Source organism: Zootoca vivipara, chromosome 4, assembly GCF_965207765.1.
Source record: "Zootoca vivipara chromosome 4, rZooViv2.hap1.1, whole genome shotgun sequence".
Classification (NCBI taxonomy): Eukaryota; Metazoa; Chordata; class Lepidosauria; order Squamata; family Lacertidae; genus Zootoca; species Zootoca vivipara.
In genome coordinates, this window is record NC_142587.1 from 96730141 (window position 1) to 96746695 (window position 16555).

Genomic DNA, 16555 nt, shown 5'->3' on the forward strand with positions numbered 1-16555 from the left:
GGTAGCCTAAACAGAGGCCACAGCCGCTCTATATATTTAGAGCACTCTTGTACCACTTTAACAGCCAGGACTTCCCCTCCCCCAAAGCATTCTGGGAAGTGTAGTTTGTCAAGAGTGGTAAACATTGCTGGAAGACCCCTATTCCCCTCACGGAGCTACAATTCCCAGAGTTCCCTGGGAGAAGGGAATGACAGTTAAACCCCTCTGTATATTATATACCAGTAGCTCTGTGAGGGAAATAGGGGGGGTCTCCTCGCACCTCTCCGCAGCCTCAGCAAACTACAGTTCCCAGGATTCTTTGGAGGATGCCACGATTGCTTAAACTGGTATCATAATGCTTTAAAGGTACAGAGCAGATGTGGTCAGAGACAACAAGTCCTGGCCCCAAAGCATTTACTACATTGTAGATTTGGGCAACGAGGAGGGGCCAGAGATCTTTCAACCACGGTTCATTCATTTAAATGGTGCGGCCCGCTACCCGCACCCCGTGCCAAAGAGGATGGGTTGCCACCTTCCCCCCCAAAAAAAAATAGGGCTGCTGTGCCTTTACCCAGCAGAAATTCAACTAGGAAAGGTTTTCCCCATCAGGGTAATGAGATGCTGCGGGGGTGAGGGGGGTCAGCTGCACCTGATGAACATCTACCTCCCACGCAACTAACACAGCACAAGAGACTTAAAGGAATGTAAAAAAAGTTGATCGCTTTACTCAAGGGAGGTGGCACAATCTTCAGTACAGCCCCCCTCAGAGAGGATAATTCCTACATAAACAGAAACAATGCATATACTGTAGCCCACCACAACCCAAAGACTAAGGGCGAGGAATAAAAAGACACAGGAATCTAAGTTGGGTGATCTCTTTCCTGTTTTCTTTAACAAAAATGCATTCCTATGCATGCCCTACTTACTTCGGAGTAAGCCCCACTGAAGGCAGCAGTACCTCCCAGCAAACTTGCACGGATGGAATGGAGTTGAAACGGGATCCGCAGTTGCCAACTTTTAACCTTGCCCCCGCGGCTACGCCGACACAATTCCGCCTCCAGCGCTTAGCAGGCTACCCCCGCCAAGCTCCCTGCCGCGCTCCTCTCAAAGCCACAGGAGCAGAAGCACCCCGGCAAGCTGGCAACCCGAAGACCTTCACACTTGCGCATATCCAAGCCGCGCGTTAAGGAGCGCCCCTATGCGCTCCAGGGCAAACCACTAACACCGGGGTTGAAAATAAATATTAAAAGCCTCGATTCCACAGAACCCATAAAGCACCCCCTCCCCAACCTAGCCCACCTCCCCGAGCGCGCAAAGAGCCGGAGCGCGGGGAGTCCCCGGCGCGCCGGTTGTTTTGGGGAGGGGGCGCGCAAACCGCGCCTGGGCGTCCCGGAGAGGCGCCGCGCTGCTTACCTTGGCTCGCCTCGGTCGAGAAACGCTCCGGCTCCGCCGGGCACTTGTGGGGCTGCCTCGGTGCCTTCCTGCTCCCTCGGAGCGCTTGTGTAACCTCGGCGGCGGCGGCGGCGCCTCGGTGCCTTTGGAGAGGCGAGGCGAGGCGCGCCAGGCGCAAGCGACCCTTGGCCGGACTCTGCCGTGTTCCTCTCTCGCGCAGCGGCGGCCCTGCGGGACCCAGAGCCGGGTAAGGGCGGGTAGCGGCCGGTCGGCCCCGTGTCTTGCTTCTCTCTCTTTTGCCCCTGAGGCTCTGCGCTCCGGGCAGGCGGCGGCGGCGGCGGCGTTGCCGCAGCGCCAGGAGCGGAACAAAAGCGAGCTCTCCAAGGCGCCCCAGCCGCGCGCCCTCCTCCTCCTCCTTTCTCCTTCTCCCGCTTCTCCTAATCCCGGCCGGCTTGGCGGCGCTTCGGCTACCCCGCTCGAGTAGCCCCGGGCTGGGTCATCGCGGCTCCGAGCGACCGGGCTTCCAGGACGGCCGAGAACCGCGTCTGCTCCAACCCGGGCGCCCGAAGACGAGCGAGGCGAGGAAGGAAGCAGAGGCGGAGCTCCCCGCGCCCGGACCCGCCCAGCCACGCAGCCAGCCAGGAAAGCGGGGACTACGGCGCAGTTCAGCCCCGGGACCTTTTGTTTTTCCCCGGCGGGAAGGTGATTTTTGTCCGTTTTCTTTCCGTCTCCAGCCAGGAAAGGGTCACGGCAGCAGGCAGAGAGTCCGGGGAGACACCCAGCCTTCTTCAGCCCCGGCACCTTTTTGTTTGGGAGAGTTTCGCTTTCCGGTCTCAAGCCAGGTAGGAAAGCGTTTCGTTTCCAGCAGCATTCAGCCCCGGGACCTTATATGTTAAGGGGGGGGGGGCAACTTGAATAAAATTTTGGGGAGGGCAGGTAAGCGTAAGCCCCGCCCCACAAAATCGATCACAAGACACGGCGCACGCACACTATTTGAATGGCAATGCCTATTAACGGGGGGGGGAGCTGCCTCCCTCCAAATATTTTATTGGGGGAGCCAAGGGATCTCGTCCCCCTATGAGTTGGCTTCTCTGTATTAAACCTGCCCCTCATTCCTTATCCCGGCATGCATCCAGGGAGGAAAGGGTTAGTACAGCAAGCAAGTTTTTGCTGCTTCCCAGGGATCAGCCCCAGCACCTATTTTTCAAACATCTCCCAGCATTCATCCCTGCAGTACGGAAAGATGATGAGTTCAGCTGGGGGACACAGGAAGCTTTGTGTAACGAATTGGCCGTTTAGCTCAGTATTGCCAGCACTGGCCAGCAGCAGCTACAGGATTCCCAGCCCTACCGGGAGATTGAACCTGGCACCTTCTGCATGCAAAGCAGATCTCTAACCACCGAGTTACAACCCTTCCCTGAAGAGAAGACACAGGAAGCTGCCTCCTAACAGAGTCAGACTGCCACGGACCACTCTGACTGGCAGCAGCTCTCCGAGGGGACATTCTCATCCTTACCTGGAGATGCTGAGGATTGAACCTGGAAACTTCTACATCAGGCATCCCCAAACTGTGGACCTCCAGATGTTTTGGCCTACAACTCCCATGATCCCTAGCTAACAGGACCAGTGGTCAGGGATGATGGGAATTGTAGTCCAAAACATCTGGAGGGCCGAAGTTTGGGGGTGCCTGTTCTACATGTAAGGCAGGTGCTTTGTTGCTGGCCTCCTCTAGCCCTTCCCCAGGAGCCATAGAGGCCAATTCCTAGGGGCCAAGGGGTCTTTTTGTCCCCCAATAAAATAATTTGAGGGGGGCAAGGCCTCCCAAAGTTGATGGGCATTGCCATTCAAATGGTGGTTGTGCTGTGCATCATGTGATAAGTTATGAAGCGTAGGGCTTACTTGCTCCCCCTCCCCATATTTTATTCAAGTCAGGGAAGTCCAGGGCAGGACTTTGGATCTCACTGAAATCCAGAGAGGGCCCCCCCCCCGACAGACCCTCCAACATTTCTCCGATAAAAATAGGGATGTCCTATTCCATAATTATAATTTTACTATACGCCACACATCTTAATTGGGTTGCCCCAGCCACTCTGGGCGGCTTCCAACATATATAAAAGCATAATAAAAACTTCCCTATACAGGATTGCCTTCAGGTGGCTCAGGCAGCGCATAACTCCATACCCCCCAACATTTCTCCGGTGAAAATCAGGACGTCCTAAGAGAAATCGGGACATTCCAGGACCAAATCAGAAACCGGGACGGCTTCTTAGAATCAGGGACATCCCTAGAAAACAGGGACACTTGGAGGGTCTGTGATTAATGTATTTATAAAACTACTTCTGTTCTGCGCCCTCTCACAAAACAACAGGGCAGTGCATAGCAACATTTCAGAGCAATGCAATCAATTGTTAAAATGGCTGGCTGCTCAAAGGTTATATTAGATAAGTTATTTATTTAGAAACATGTTTATTCACACCTGCCATAAAGGTAAAGGTAAAGGGGCCCCTGACCATCAGGTCCAGTCGTGTCCGACTCTGGGGTTGCGGCGCTCATCTCGCTCTATAGGCCGAGGGAGCCGGCGTTTGTCCGCAGACAGCTTCTGGGTCATGTGGCCAGCATGACAAAACTGCTTCTGGCGAACCAGAGCAGTGCACGGAAACGCCGTTTACCTTCCCGCCGGAGCGGTCCCTATTTATCTACTTGCACTTTGATGTGCTTTCGAACTGCTAGGTGGGCAGGAGCTGGGACCGAGCAACGGGAGCTCACCCCATTGCAGGGATTCGAACCGCCGACCTTCTGATCAGCAAGCCCTAGACTCTGTGGTTTAACTCACAGTGCCACCTGGGTCAAATGAGCCATACAAATGACTATTGAAAGGGGAGGGGAGATGGTAAGTCCATTAAATCAAAATGACCCAATTACACTACTGAGCAGTTAAATAGGCCTCAGCTTTAGGACATAGATAGATAGATAGATAGATAGATAGATAGATAGATAGATAGATAGATAGATAGATAGATAGATAGATAGATATGGGACATCTTGCATTTGTTTGTTTGTTTGTTTACATCACTTCTATGCCCCTTTATATTTCAAAAATAAATAAAATAATCCCAAACCCATTTGCAACCTAACCTAAGGCATCAGACAGAACATTCCAAAATAGCAAAATTGAAAGGTTACAAACGAAGGTTTTTAGAGAAAAAACACACGTTTAAAGCGACTGCACACACACACACCCTTAAACATTAAAACATTGTGGTTAAAAACCAAATCCAAAAATGCAGTAAAACTCCTCCCCTTCCTCTCTCCTCCACAGATCCAGGCCAGAGCTGAACGCATGCCAAAGCTCTTCTCCCAAATTCACCTTTTAAATATATTATCCTCCCAGTCACATATCTGGGCAGCTGACACCAGCCAGGACATTGTTTCATTTCTTTGTTTCCCTTCATGCATTTGTTTTGAGCATTTGCACACCACTCTTCAGCTCCTCGAGCAGCTTAGATATTGTCTGACCCAAGACAGTCCCTGAACACCAGCTTACAAGGTAAAGCAGCAGTTCCCAAACTTTCTTGGTATGGTGACCCACAAGTCCAAATTCCCTTGGTAAGGTAACCCACTATTTTATATATAGAATCATTGAGTTGGAAGAGACCACAAGAGCCATCCAGTCCAACCCCCTGCCAAGCAGGAAACACCATCAAAGCATTCCTGACAGATGGCTGCCAAGCTTCTGCTTAAAGACCTCCAAAGAAGGAGACTCCACCACACTCCTTGGTAGCAAATTCCACTGCCGAACAGCTCTTACTGTCAGGAAGTTCTTCCTAATGTTTAGGTGGAATCTTCTTTCTTGAAGTTTGAATCCATTGCTCCGTGTGTGCTTCTCTGGAGCAGCAGGAAACAACCTTTCTCCCTCCTCTATATGACATCCTTTTATTTATTTGAACATGGCTATCATATCACCCCTTAACCTTCTCTTCTCCAGGCTAAACATACCCAGCTCCCTAAGCCGTTCCTCATAAGGCACCGTTTCCAGGCCTTTGACCATTTTGGTTGCCCTCTTCTGGATACGTTCCACCTTGTCAGTATCCTTCTTGAACTGTGGTGCCCAGATATATATATATATATATATATATATATATATATATATATATATATATACACACACACACACACACACACACACACACACACTTTATTAAACTTATTTAAAGATGCAAGTTGAAATTACTTCTCAATCATTGCCTTTTCTAGGTTTTTAGGCTTTTTGTATTGTATCTCTGCTGTTTTATTCTGGTTCAGCCGTCCTGGTCTGCAGAAAAGGCGGGATATTAACAACAACAACAACAACACAGTCTTAAGGCAGCTCAATATACAAACTGATAACCTTAATTCTGTCTTCCTCCTTCATATTTTCTTTGCATGGTTTTCTTTACAGGTTTCGAGGCGAAGAGATCTGCAAGCGTATCAGGAACAGGGAGCGGATCCTGTTAGGCTGAAGAGCAGCGACTGGAGCAAGGTCACCCAAGGTCGACCTAGGTCCTAGGCTGACACTCTAACCACTACCCCACCCCACCGACCTAGGATGAGCCTAATTGCTTTGGGAATCCAGGGATATACCAAGTCAGATCACCATTGGTCCACCTTGCCCCATATAACCTGCACTGACTGGCAGAGGCTCTCTGGGGTTTCCAGATATTATTGACATTCCCTACCTGGAGACGCTGAACCTGAAATTCGTGGCATGCGAGACAGATGCTTACAGTTGGACTGCAACCCTTCCCCCTACAGGCCTTTTTATTTCCAGCGAGGCGGAATAAGCTCTGTGAGATGTCGCATCAAGTCTGCCAGCTGGGCTGGGTTGCCAAAACAGACTTTTGAAGAAGGAAATAATATTTCTGAAGCACCTGGTTGCAGCCAATGAAATCTAACATATGGTGCTGACCTTGAAAGCCCTAAACGGCCTTGGCCCAGGAGACCTGAAGGGGCATCTCCACCCCCATCGTTCTGCCCAGACACTGAAGTCCAGTGCCGAGGGCCTTCTGGCGGTTCCCTCCCTGCGAGAAGCGAAGTTACAGGGAACCAGGTAGAGGGCCTTCTCGGTGGTGGCCCCCACCCTGTGGAACACCCTCCCGTCAGATGTCAAGGAAATAAACAACTATCTGACTTTTAGAAGACATCTAAAGGCAACCCTGTTTAGGGAAGTTTTTAATGTTTGATGTTTTATTATGCTTTTAATTCTGTTGGGAGCCACCTAGAGTGGCTGGGGAAACCCAGCCAGATGGGCGCAGTTTAAATAAACTACTACTACTACTACTACTACTACTACTACTACTACTACGTGTCCAGAAGAGGGCAACCAAAATGGTCAAAGGCCTGGAAACGATGCCTTATGAGGAACGGCTTAGGGAGCTGGGTATGTTTAGCCTGGAGAAGAGAAGGTTAAGGGGTGATATGATAGCCATGTTCAAATATATAAAAGGATGTCATATAGAGGAGGGAGAAAGGTTGTTTTCTGCTGCTCCAGAGAAGCGGACACGGAGCAATGGATTCAAACTACAAGAAAGAAGATTCCACCTAAACATTAGGAAGAACTTCCTGACAGTAAGAGCTGTTCGGCAGTGGAATTTGCTACCAAGGAGTGTGGTGGAGTCTCCTTCTTTGGAGGTCTTTAAGCAGAGGCTTGACAGGCATATGTCAAGAATGCTTTGATGGTGTTTCCTGCTTGGCAGGGGGTTGGACTGGATGGCCCTTGTGGTCTCTTCCAACTCTATGATTCTACTACTACAAAGTTCCATGTACGCTGTACGTACGATTTAAAGCACATACGTACCAATTTTAACAGCCAATGCTTCCCCCAGAGAATCTTGGGAACTGTAGTTCGCCCCTCATGCAGCCACCCTTAACAAACTACAGTTCCCAGGATCCTTTGCAGGGATCTTTAAATGGATGGTCCGAATGCGACCATCTTGCCACGATGCACCAGCAGCTGGGAGGGCTAAAAGCGTCTCGGGACAGGTCTGAGCAGCCTGCTTACGTGCACGGCACACACCGCAGCACACGAGCAAACAGTGCTCAGCTGGAGCTCTGGCATTTTCAGCCGGTTCCTCTCGCCCTGCGGCTTGGGCACCCTGTGGCTGTTCAGACCGCCTGCTCCCTTTGAAGCGGCACCGACTGGAGGCAAAGCAATTACTGCCAACACAATGGGAGAGTTTCCGTCGCGCTCTCCAGCGACAGCAGGCGGATAATAGGATCAGCGCTTCGGCCGCCGTCGCAGCCTCCGGAGCGCACCATGTGCAGCTGCAGTTCACCTTGCACAAGGTGTCAAGGGGAGCCCAGGAGACGCTCCGCAAAATGCACACACACTGCCCTGCAAAATCTCCAGGCCAACGTCCGTGCTGTCGATCTCGATGTGTGTTTTCTTCCATTTTATTATTCATCGCGTTGTAGTGTTGGAAGGGACCCCAGGGGTCATTTAGTACAAGCCTCTGCAAGGCAGGGAAATTTAGCGTAACACGGGCCTCGAACCCACGGCCCTGAGATTAAGTCTCTCACACGGAAGGCCTTCTCGGTAGTGGCACCCTCCCTGTGGAACGCCCTCCCTTCAGATGCCAAGGAGATAAAGCACTACAGTACACAACTTTTAGAAGTCCCCCGAAGGCAGCCCTGGATCGGGAAGTTTTTAATGTTTGATATTTTACTATGTTTTATAGATGCTGTAAGCCGCCCAGAGTGGCTGGGGAAACCCAGCCAGATGGGCAGGGTATAAATATTATTATTATTATTTATTTTATTACACTCTACCGACTGAGCTATCCCAGCTATATTTATTACTGGTGTTGTGACTCTGGCGTCAGAGTCATTCTGGATGATGCCCTGAATCCCTTTCAATTATTTGGGGCTTTTTTTTGTAAAGTTTTTTTTAAAATTAATGTTTCATTTTGCAACGGTATATAAAACAGAGAGAAGCGTTATAACACCAGACGGAAATTAAAAAGATGAAAAACCAAACTGTTAGATAGGCACGTAAAATGAGTCCAATTGCATGTGGGTTAAAATAACAAAGTCGAAGTAAAGACTATCGGTGTTATCTACAGAACAATAATTTTAATTTTATTCTTTATACCTTGCCCATCTCTGGGTTGCCCTCGATTATCAGATTAGTCTGAGGTTTGTGAGAAGAAATGGTGGTTTTGCTGCACGTGTCCTAAAAGAATGCCAAATCTTATGAAAAGTCTCGGGGGTTTCTGGTCCTTGTTGAAACCTCAAATTATGCATGATTTTATCCATTATACTCCAGAGTGAGCGGTACCAAGCGTCCGATGTGAGATTTGAGGCTGTTTTCCCTATCCCTTCCAGTTCTTCTGGCCGTGTACCCAATGAGAGTTCGAATCTAAGACAGAAGGTTGTCGAACTAGTCAGACAAATTTATTTATATGATAGTGGCCTTGTCACTTAAGTATACTTATCAACATCCCAAAAGAATGAGCAATAGTTACCCACAAAGGGTGGGAAAATAAAGAAGAGGAAGACAGGGAAAATTGAAAATGGTGAGAAACGGTATATCAACAATCGGAAGCTTTTTTTAATTTTTAATTTTTTTTTCTCTTCTTTTTCTTTTCTTTTTTTTCCTTTTTATTCTTATATGTATATATACATACATCCATCTTTCTTTCCCCCCCTTTTTTTTTCCTTTCTTTCTTTTTTGCTTCCTTTCCTCTTTTTCTCTTTTCTTCTTCTTTTTCTCTTCTTTTTTTGTTGTGGTTCTGTTCTTCAGAGTTTTGGTGTATATTTTGGTGTATATATTATTTGCAGTTATATTTGTGTTTACTTTTTTGTGTTGAATTGGTTGATTATATGGTTTGTATGTATGTAACTTTTTTTAAAAAAAATAAGAAATAAAGCTTTTTAAAATTAAAAAAAAAAAGAATGAGCAAGGTTAGAAGAGATACAATGAAGTCGCGGCGCTCGATGGGCTTTCCCTCCTACCGGTACCTACTATTAGGGTTGAGCAATATATCGTCCAAAACTGGTTTGAAGTCCGTATTGTGATTATCGGTTTCATAATTTTTGACCTACCTGGCAATATATCGCGAATCAAGGTGTGTGTGTGTGTGTGTGTGCTATGCAAAAATCACAAGGTGGGGAAAACCATGAAGCCAGTCAATGTCTCTCCATAGCTCCATCTTTATTTCAGGCCTTGTGATATAGGTAAAAAAGGTAAAGGACCCCTGGACGGTTAAGTCCAGTTGACTATGGGGTTACGACGCTCATCTCATTTTTCAGGCCGAGGAAGCCGGCGTTTGTCCACAGACAGCTTTCCGGGTCATGTGGCCAGCAGGACTCAACCTCTTCTGGCGCAACGGGACACCATGATGGAAACCAGAGCGCATGGAAATGCCATTTACCTTCCCGCTGCAGCGGTACCTATTTATCTACTCGCATTGGTGTGCTATCGAACTGCTAGGTTGACAGGAGCTGGGACAGAGCAATGGGAGCTCACCCCGTCGCAGGGATTCGAACCGCCGGCCTTCCGATCGGCAAGCCCAAGAGGCTCAGTGGTTTAGACCACGGCCCCACCCGCTCCCTTCCATTGCGATATATCAGTACATCAATAGATTGAGATGTTTAGCTGGTGATAGATCACAAAGTTGAAAACCAGCTATCACCTGCTGTATAGGAGAACAATAGCTAGAGCTTGGTGAGGGGGCTGAGCTGGAAGCCGGAGACACAGAAACCTGCTTGCTGTGTGCTGGATCCAAAGATCTGTTGAGGTGTTAATGCCCTGAGCGCCTCCATCTTATGCTCAGGTTGCATACATGTGTAAGAAAAGCATTTATCCTAAAGACACTGAGCTTCATTCCAAGGAAGCTAAACCCTTGGTGAGTGCCTGGAACCCCTCTCTCTGCTCCAGTGGCGTAGTGTGGGGGGTGCAGGGGGGCCCGGCCGCACCGGGCGCAACATCTGGGGGGGCGCGCTTAGCCAGCCTAGCCACCGCGTCATTTCCAGTACCCTTAGCCAGCCTAGCCACCGCGGCGAGGGGAATACCCTCTCCACTAAAAGACCGGGCTGCCTCGCCGCCGCCGCTGCCCCTTCGTTGTCCGCGACCTTCTTGAGTGGCTTCCCCACACCAGTGGCGTAGCGTGGGGGGTGCAGGGGGACTCGAGTGCTAAAATCCACGGGTTAGGGGGCGCAAATTACTTGCCTTGCCCCGGGTGCTGACAACCCATGCTACGCCACTGCTCTGCTCAGAGACAGGTGGCGTGTAACTTTATATTCTTTTAAGCAGCAACTAGGTTTCAGCTTTTCAGCTTTCGGTGAAAACAATCTTATTTTTCAGAACTTTTCATGGATAATTTATGTCACCCCGGCTGCTTTCTTTATTGCTGCCTATTTATTATTATTATTATTATTATTATTATTATTATTATTATTATTATTATTGCTGCTGTTGTTCTTGCTGTTCCCTGTGGTTTGTCTGAAGCTTTTAAAAAATTACTAGCTGCATTTAATAAATAAAACAGTGATCCAGCTTGCTGAACAGTAGGATAGAGATTTTAAAGTGTGCAGAAGACAGCAAGCCAAATTGCACCAGTCAAAAAAAAAATATCCACCGGACTTCCAACAGGCCTGAGTTTGTACGGCGGACCAACCTGAAGCGTCGTGCCATTGCCAGGCAAGCACAGCTCCAGAACTCTTGGCCGAGGAGAGCATGGCACCGAGATAAGCAGGAATGTGATCCGGTGGTGGAATAAGAGGCCTTTTGTTCAGCAAACAAGGTCCGAGTCAGTAGCGTGTTGCTGGGAGAGTCACTCCATCCGAACGGCCTGCGAATAAGATACGGGAAGTTAGAATACATAGGCTCCGTGACTCCCTTGGGAACAAAAAAACATATTAACCCAAGAGATCACTTATCAAGAATGTGACTGCAAAGAGAGGCCTATGAAAGGGATTGATTGATGCCTGGGAGCATGGCGTCCAGGTTTTAATGAATAACGAGCTCTTCTTGGCCATTATTGATTAATACTGGGGAAGTATCTACCCTGTCTGTTGGTTGTGGCACTCGCTGGCGGCTTCCAGGGTCGGGAAAACATCCCCTCCTGCAATCTGGTCTTCCGTCACATCAAATCCGCCGAGGTTTCAGTCCTCATGGCTAAGGAGAGCAGCTAAGCCTATTGCTTTCTTTAAAGCAGAGGAGCTGTTCTCCTTTCCCATGATTTTTTTTTTGTCTTGTCTTTTTCGCCCAAGTTAAATATTTACAGGAGTTACATTGCAGCTGTAAACAGAGAGATGGAGCTGAAGTGTTTCAAAGCCATTAGAGAACCAGAGTGGAAACAGCAATCGCTGGGAACCGAACCCAAATGCAGTTAGTGGGACAAGCTACATAGATATCTCCCATGTTACCAAGCACATCCCAGTGGGACTATTGGCTTCTAGTTCCAGCCGTGCTCATCAAAAAACACTCCTTCCTTCTTACACCTTCCAAATGGGATGTGTGTGATTGCCAACGGTTTTTCCTGGGTCCTGGGAACAGCTGTGTGATGCAGAGATTACTTACTTACAGTGGAACCTCGGTTTACGAACACCTCGGTTGACGAATTTTCGGTTTACGAACGCCGCGGACCCATCTGGAACGGATTAATCCGCTTTCCATTACTTTCAATGGGAAAGTTCGCTTCAGTTTATGAACGCTTCAGTTTATGAACAGACTTCCGGAACCAATTGTGTTCATAAACCGAGGTACCACTGTACTTTTGTTGTTGTTGTTGTTTAGTCGTTTAGTCATGTCCCACTCTTTGTGACCCCATGGACCAGAGCACCCCATGGACCAGAGCACGCCAGGCACTTCTGTCTTCCACTGCCTCCCGCAGTTTGGTCAAACTCATGTTCGTAGCTTCGAGAACACTGTCCAACCATCTCGTCCTCTGTCGTCCCCTTCTCCTAGTGCCCTCCATCTTTCCCAACATCAGGGTCTTTTCCAAGGATTCTTCTCTTCTCATGAGGTGGCCAAAGTACTGGAGCCTCAGCTTCACGATCTGTCCTTCCAGTGAGTACTCAAGACCACTGTACTTATCAGACCTTTATTAGGCATTTTACAAATAAAACCATAAAAGAGAAAATAACATATACGAGCCTTGAAATATATATTTAAAAAGGCAGCAGTTGGCTACATAGACTGAGTGTGTGTGTGTGTGTGTGTGTGTGTGTGTGTGTGTGTGTGTGTGTAGAATCTATGGTTTTGCTTGTTAGCCTGCTCCTTGGAGGACTGCTACCAAAAACTCGGCTACCCCCACCGTTACCCTTTGGTCAACGTCAGATAGGCAGAATCCCACACTTTCACCTTGCTGGGGTTTCAGACCACCCAAAAGACAGCACACGTTGACGGAGCGTACTGTACAATGGGCAATGAAAGAGAATATGCTCTACAGTGTCCGGGACATTCACAGAACATCGATGCAGAAATTAAGCTATTGGCAGTTTCCTCAGCAGGGAAAGAAGTAAAGGGCAAACGCTTCACTCACAAGGGTCAAAGGAATGTGCAAGCCCACTCACGAGGACAAGGTGATTGCCTGTCAGCGCTCCAATTGGAGAACAGCCTTTACCAAAGGTGTCATGGGCTTTGAAGACACTCGAACTCGGGACGCAAGGGAGAAACGTGCTAAGAGGAAGGCACGCTTGGCAAATCCACACCATGATCAACTCCCGCCCAGAAACCAATGTCTCCACTGTGGAAGGACGTGTGGATCCAGAATTGGCCTCCACAATCACTTACAGACTCATTGTTAAAACCGTGTTTATGGAAGACAATCCTCCTTGGCTACGAAGAAGAAAGAAATAAAGAAAGGGCAAAGGTTTTCTTGCTTAGCTTCTACGCCGCTGTCAAAAGGCACAGAAGCAGAGTCGATAAAGAAAGTTGACAACTCTAAGCTGGAGGTACGATTGGCCTTCATTTCTGTACATCTTTCCGGGGAGAAGCCTATAAAGCAACTCAATAAGAAGCTAAAGAAACGGTTTTGCAGACTGAAAACCAGCAGAGGTGAAGGGAGTTTCCAGGGTATTCCGCCATATATCACATGTGCCGCATTCTGCCTGGCTGGAGAGAAGTCACATGCTCTCCAAACTTTCCTCAGATGAAAGTAGGGACATTTCTCACTCCCCACAAACTGAACCCTTCTTGATACACGCACACCCCGTTTTTGTCCCATCCCCACCACCACCAGTATTTCAGCAACAGGACACAGGGCTAATAGCCTCCTAAAATGTACAGTGGTACTTTGGGTTAAGAACTTACCAGTAATTCATTCCGTTCTCAACTGTGCTTAATCTGAGGTACCACTTTAGCTAATGGGGCCTCCACCGCGTGATTTCTGTTCTCATCCTGGGGCAAAGTTCTTAACCCGAGGTACTATTTCTGGGTTAGCGGAGTCTGTAACCTGAAGCGTTTGTAACCTGAGGTACCACTGTACAGTCAAACCTCCATTTGCGACCGCTTCGGTTTCCGACCACCGCAGACCCGGAAGTCTTTACATCCAGGTTCCGCGGCGCTCAGATGCGCAGAAGCGCTCTATCGGCGCTTTGCGCACGCGCAGAAGCATGCCCTCGGCAAGCGACCGATTCAGGGAGCGACCGGCTCCGCGGAATGGATTGCGGTCGCAAACCGAGGTACCACTGTACTGAGAAAACCCTGGTTTTATTTTATTTCATCCTTTGGTAGATTTACAAAAAGAAAGAAAAAACACACACCAATAAATAAATTTTAGAAGGGGCAAGAATAGACACAGATGCACAAAGCAATTTTTATTTTAAAAAATCCAGACTCCTTACACTCTGCTCCCCTTATTTTCCCCGCCCAAGGCAGCCCTGCCCCTGCCTGCTCTTCAGAGCTGACGCATCAGGTGGAGCTGGGTCTTGGGTGGAAGAGGCCAGCAGCAGTGGCCGTGGAGAGGCAATGGGGCGCTCCTTCGCAGCCGCCACTGTTCAGCACAAGCACCAGCTCATCCTCCTCCCCAAGCTCACCTCAGGGTGGCGGTGGTGGGGAATGGGATATTCCAGGATCAAATCAGGAGCCGGGATGGTTTTTGTAATTCCGGGACTGTCCTTGGAAAAAGGATGGCTAACTCCAGTCAAAGGCGACTATGGGGTTGTGACTCTCATGCGCACCTGAGATAGTGTCTTAGAAATTCCTTCTCCACACACAGAGAGTTGCAAAAATTCAGGATGACCAGCCCTGGCTCAGCAATTTCCAATTACGGATTTCCTCGGTCACATAAACAGCGAGGCTTTCTGTAAACATCTCTCACTTGGAAAAAAATATATAATTTCACTTTGGAATTAAAGAGGGGGTTAAGCTCTTTCCTAGGGAAGTAAACATCCACTTTGATTCGGCCCTGCCAATTAAATCCGTCAAGCCCTCAGCAATTTCAAAGCAAATTCAGAGCAACAAAATATAAACGGCACAGGCTCTGTCTTCTAACTGATCTCAACCCTGTACGGGAGAAGGCGGCCGGGTTGCCTACCTTGGCAGGGCAGGGAGAAACTGCCCCATCTCCTTTCTAAATGTTTAATGGCATTTGCTTTGCCATCGAGTCGGGTTTCACCCCAGCCGCCTCAATCGGCAATTCCGGATCTTTGCAACACAAGCAGGGCTGTCCTGTCCTTGTGCCTATCTTCAGAAATCGGCAGAAGATTGGGTTGCCGGACGTCCTGAATACTGCAGCCGCAAGCAAAATGTCCGGGGAAATCCGTATGTATGGCAACTCATGTCTCCAGTGTTGTTTATGCCGATTTTCCATAAAAGACAACAGCTCTTTCTTCCACTACATGTGCACCGACAGTATCTTGGGCCAGGATTAGGACCCATCCAAATATCCATGTGTGGTTATGATTTGCACTCTTTTTCCAAAAACAAACAAACACAGATTTTATTGGAATTTAGAAATAGGTATGCAGAAATTATTATGAAATACCTTTTTTTAACAAAAGTAAGATGTTAATCTAGATAAAAGCACAGACTAGAAAAAGAGAGTTAGAAAGGAGGAGAGAAAGAGTGACAGGAAAGAGAAGAAAGAAAGCGAAGAACTAGAGTGAGAAAATAAAAGAAGGAAAATAAAGGCCTAATTCAATGTCTATCAGCTATTTATAAACGTTATTCAACTCATCCACTCCAATATTACACCTATCAAAACCACTTTCTATAAACCAGCATCATCTTCAAGCCCAAATGTCCTTAATTCATTTTCTTTTTCATGCAAAAAGTCGATAAGAGGTTTCCAATCTTTAGTAAGTGTTAACAATGACTTTTCTCTGCTTAATCATGTCCATTTCTCCATCTCGGCTAAATCCAATCATTTTAACAGTCATTCCTCCATTGTTGGTAAAGATGAGTCTTTTACACCTTTGTGTATATAAAAGTCTTTTTTATTGTGTGGTTATGATTTGCACTCTTGAGGGCGTTGGAGCGGTTATACACCAAAGATTCCATCAATGGTGTCTCCAAAAAAAAATTGCACATCACTTGGGAAGACAGGCGAACTAATGCCAGTGTACTGGAAGAAGCAAGGATCACCCGTGTTTCCGAGCACAGTTCAAAGTGTTGGTGCTGACCTTTAAAGCCCTAAATGGCCTCGGTCCAGTATACCTGAAGGAGCGTCTCCACCTCCATCATTTTGCCCGGACACTGAGGTCCAGCACCGAGGGCCTTCTGGCGGTTCCTTCGTTGCGAGAAGCCAAGTTGCAGGGAACTAGGCAGAGGGCCTTCTCGGTAGTGGCGCCCACCCTGTGGAACGCCCTCCCATCAGATGTCAAAGAGAAAAACAACTACCAGACTTTTAGAAGACATCTGAAGGCAGCCCTGTTTAGGGAGGCTTTTAATGTTTGATAGATTACTGTGTTTTATTTTTCTGTTGGAAGCCGCCCAGAGTGGCTGGGGAAACCCAGCCAGATGGGCGGGGTATAAATAATAAATTATTATTATTATTTATTATTGAAGCAATGATTCTTCAACATCAACTTCGTTGTACTGGTCATGTTTTGCAGATGCCTGATGATCGTCTTCCAAAGACACTATCCCAAACTTTAAAATGGAAAGCGTAATGCTGGTGGTCAACAAAGGAGGTTTAAAGACTCTCTCAAGGGAAATCTTTAAAAATGTTGTATAAATGCCAACAATTGGGAAACACTGGCC

General features: G+C 47.9%; 1 protein-coding gene and 1 long non-coding RNA gene across 3 annotated transcripts in view; one reads left to right on the forward strand and one right to left on the reverse strand.

The window, feature by feature from the left end:
• GDPD5 (glycerophosphodiester phosphodiesterase domain containing 5) overlaps positions 1-1868 on the reverse strand; it is a 177351-nt gene extending 175483 nt beyond the window's left edge. The window contains exon 1 of one of the 2 annotated variants that reach the window (XM_060273932.2): positions 1393-1803. The gene's annotated coding sequence lies outside the window, so the exon portion shown is untranslated. Of the gene's footprint in view, positions 1-1392 lie in introns of both variants that reach the window. The other variant, XM_088668462.1, reaches the window with a different exon arrangement.
• Positions 1869-2073: 205 nt separating this feature from the next.
• On the forward strand, positions 2074-6687 carry LOC148686056 (uncharacterized). The gene is made up of 2 exons (XR_015949741.1): positions 2074-2213; positions 5810-6687. It is a non-coding gene; the product is annotated as an uncharacterized LOC148686056 (long non-coding RNA).
• Positions 6688-16555: the final 9868 nt, after the last annotated feature.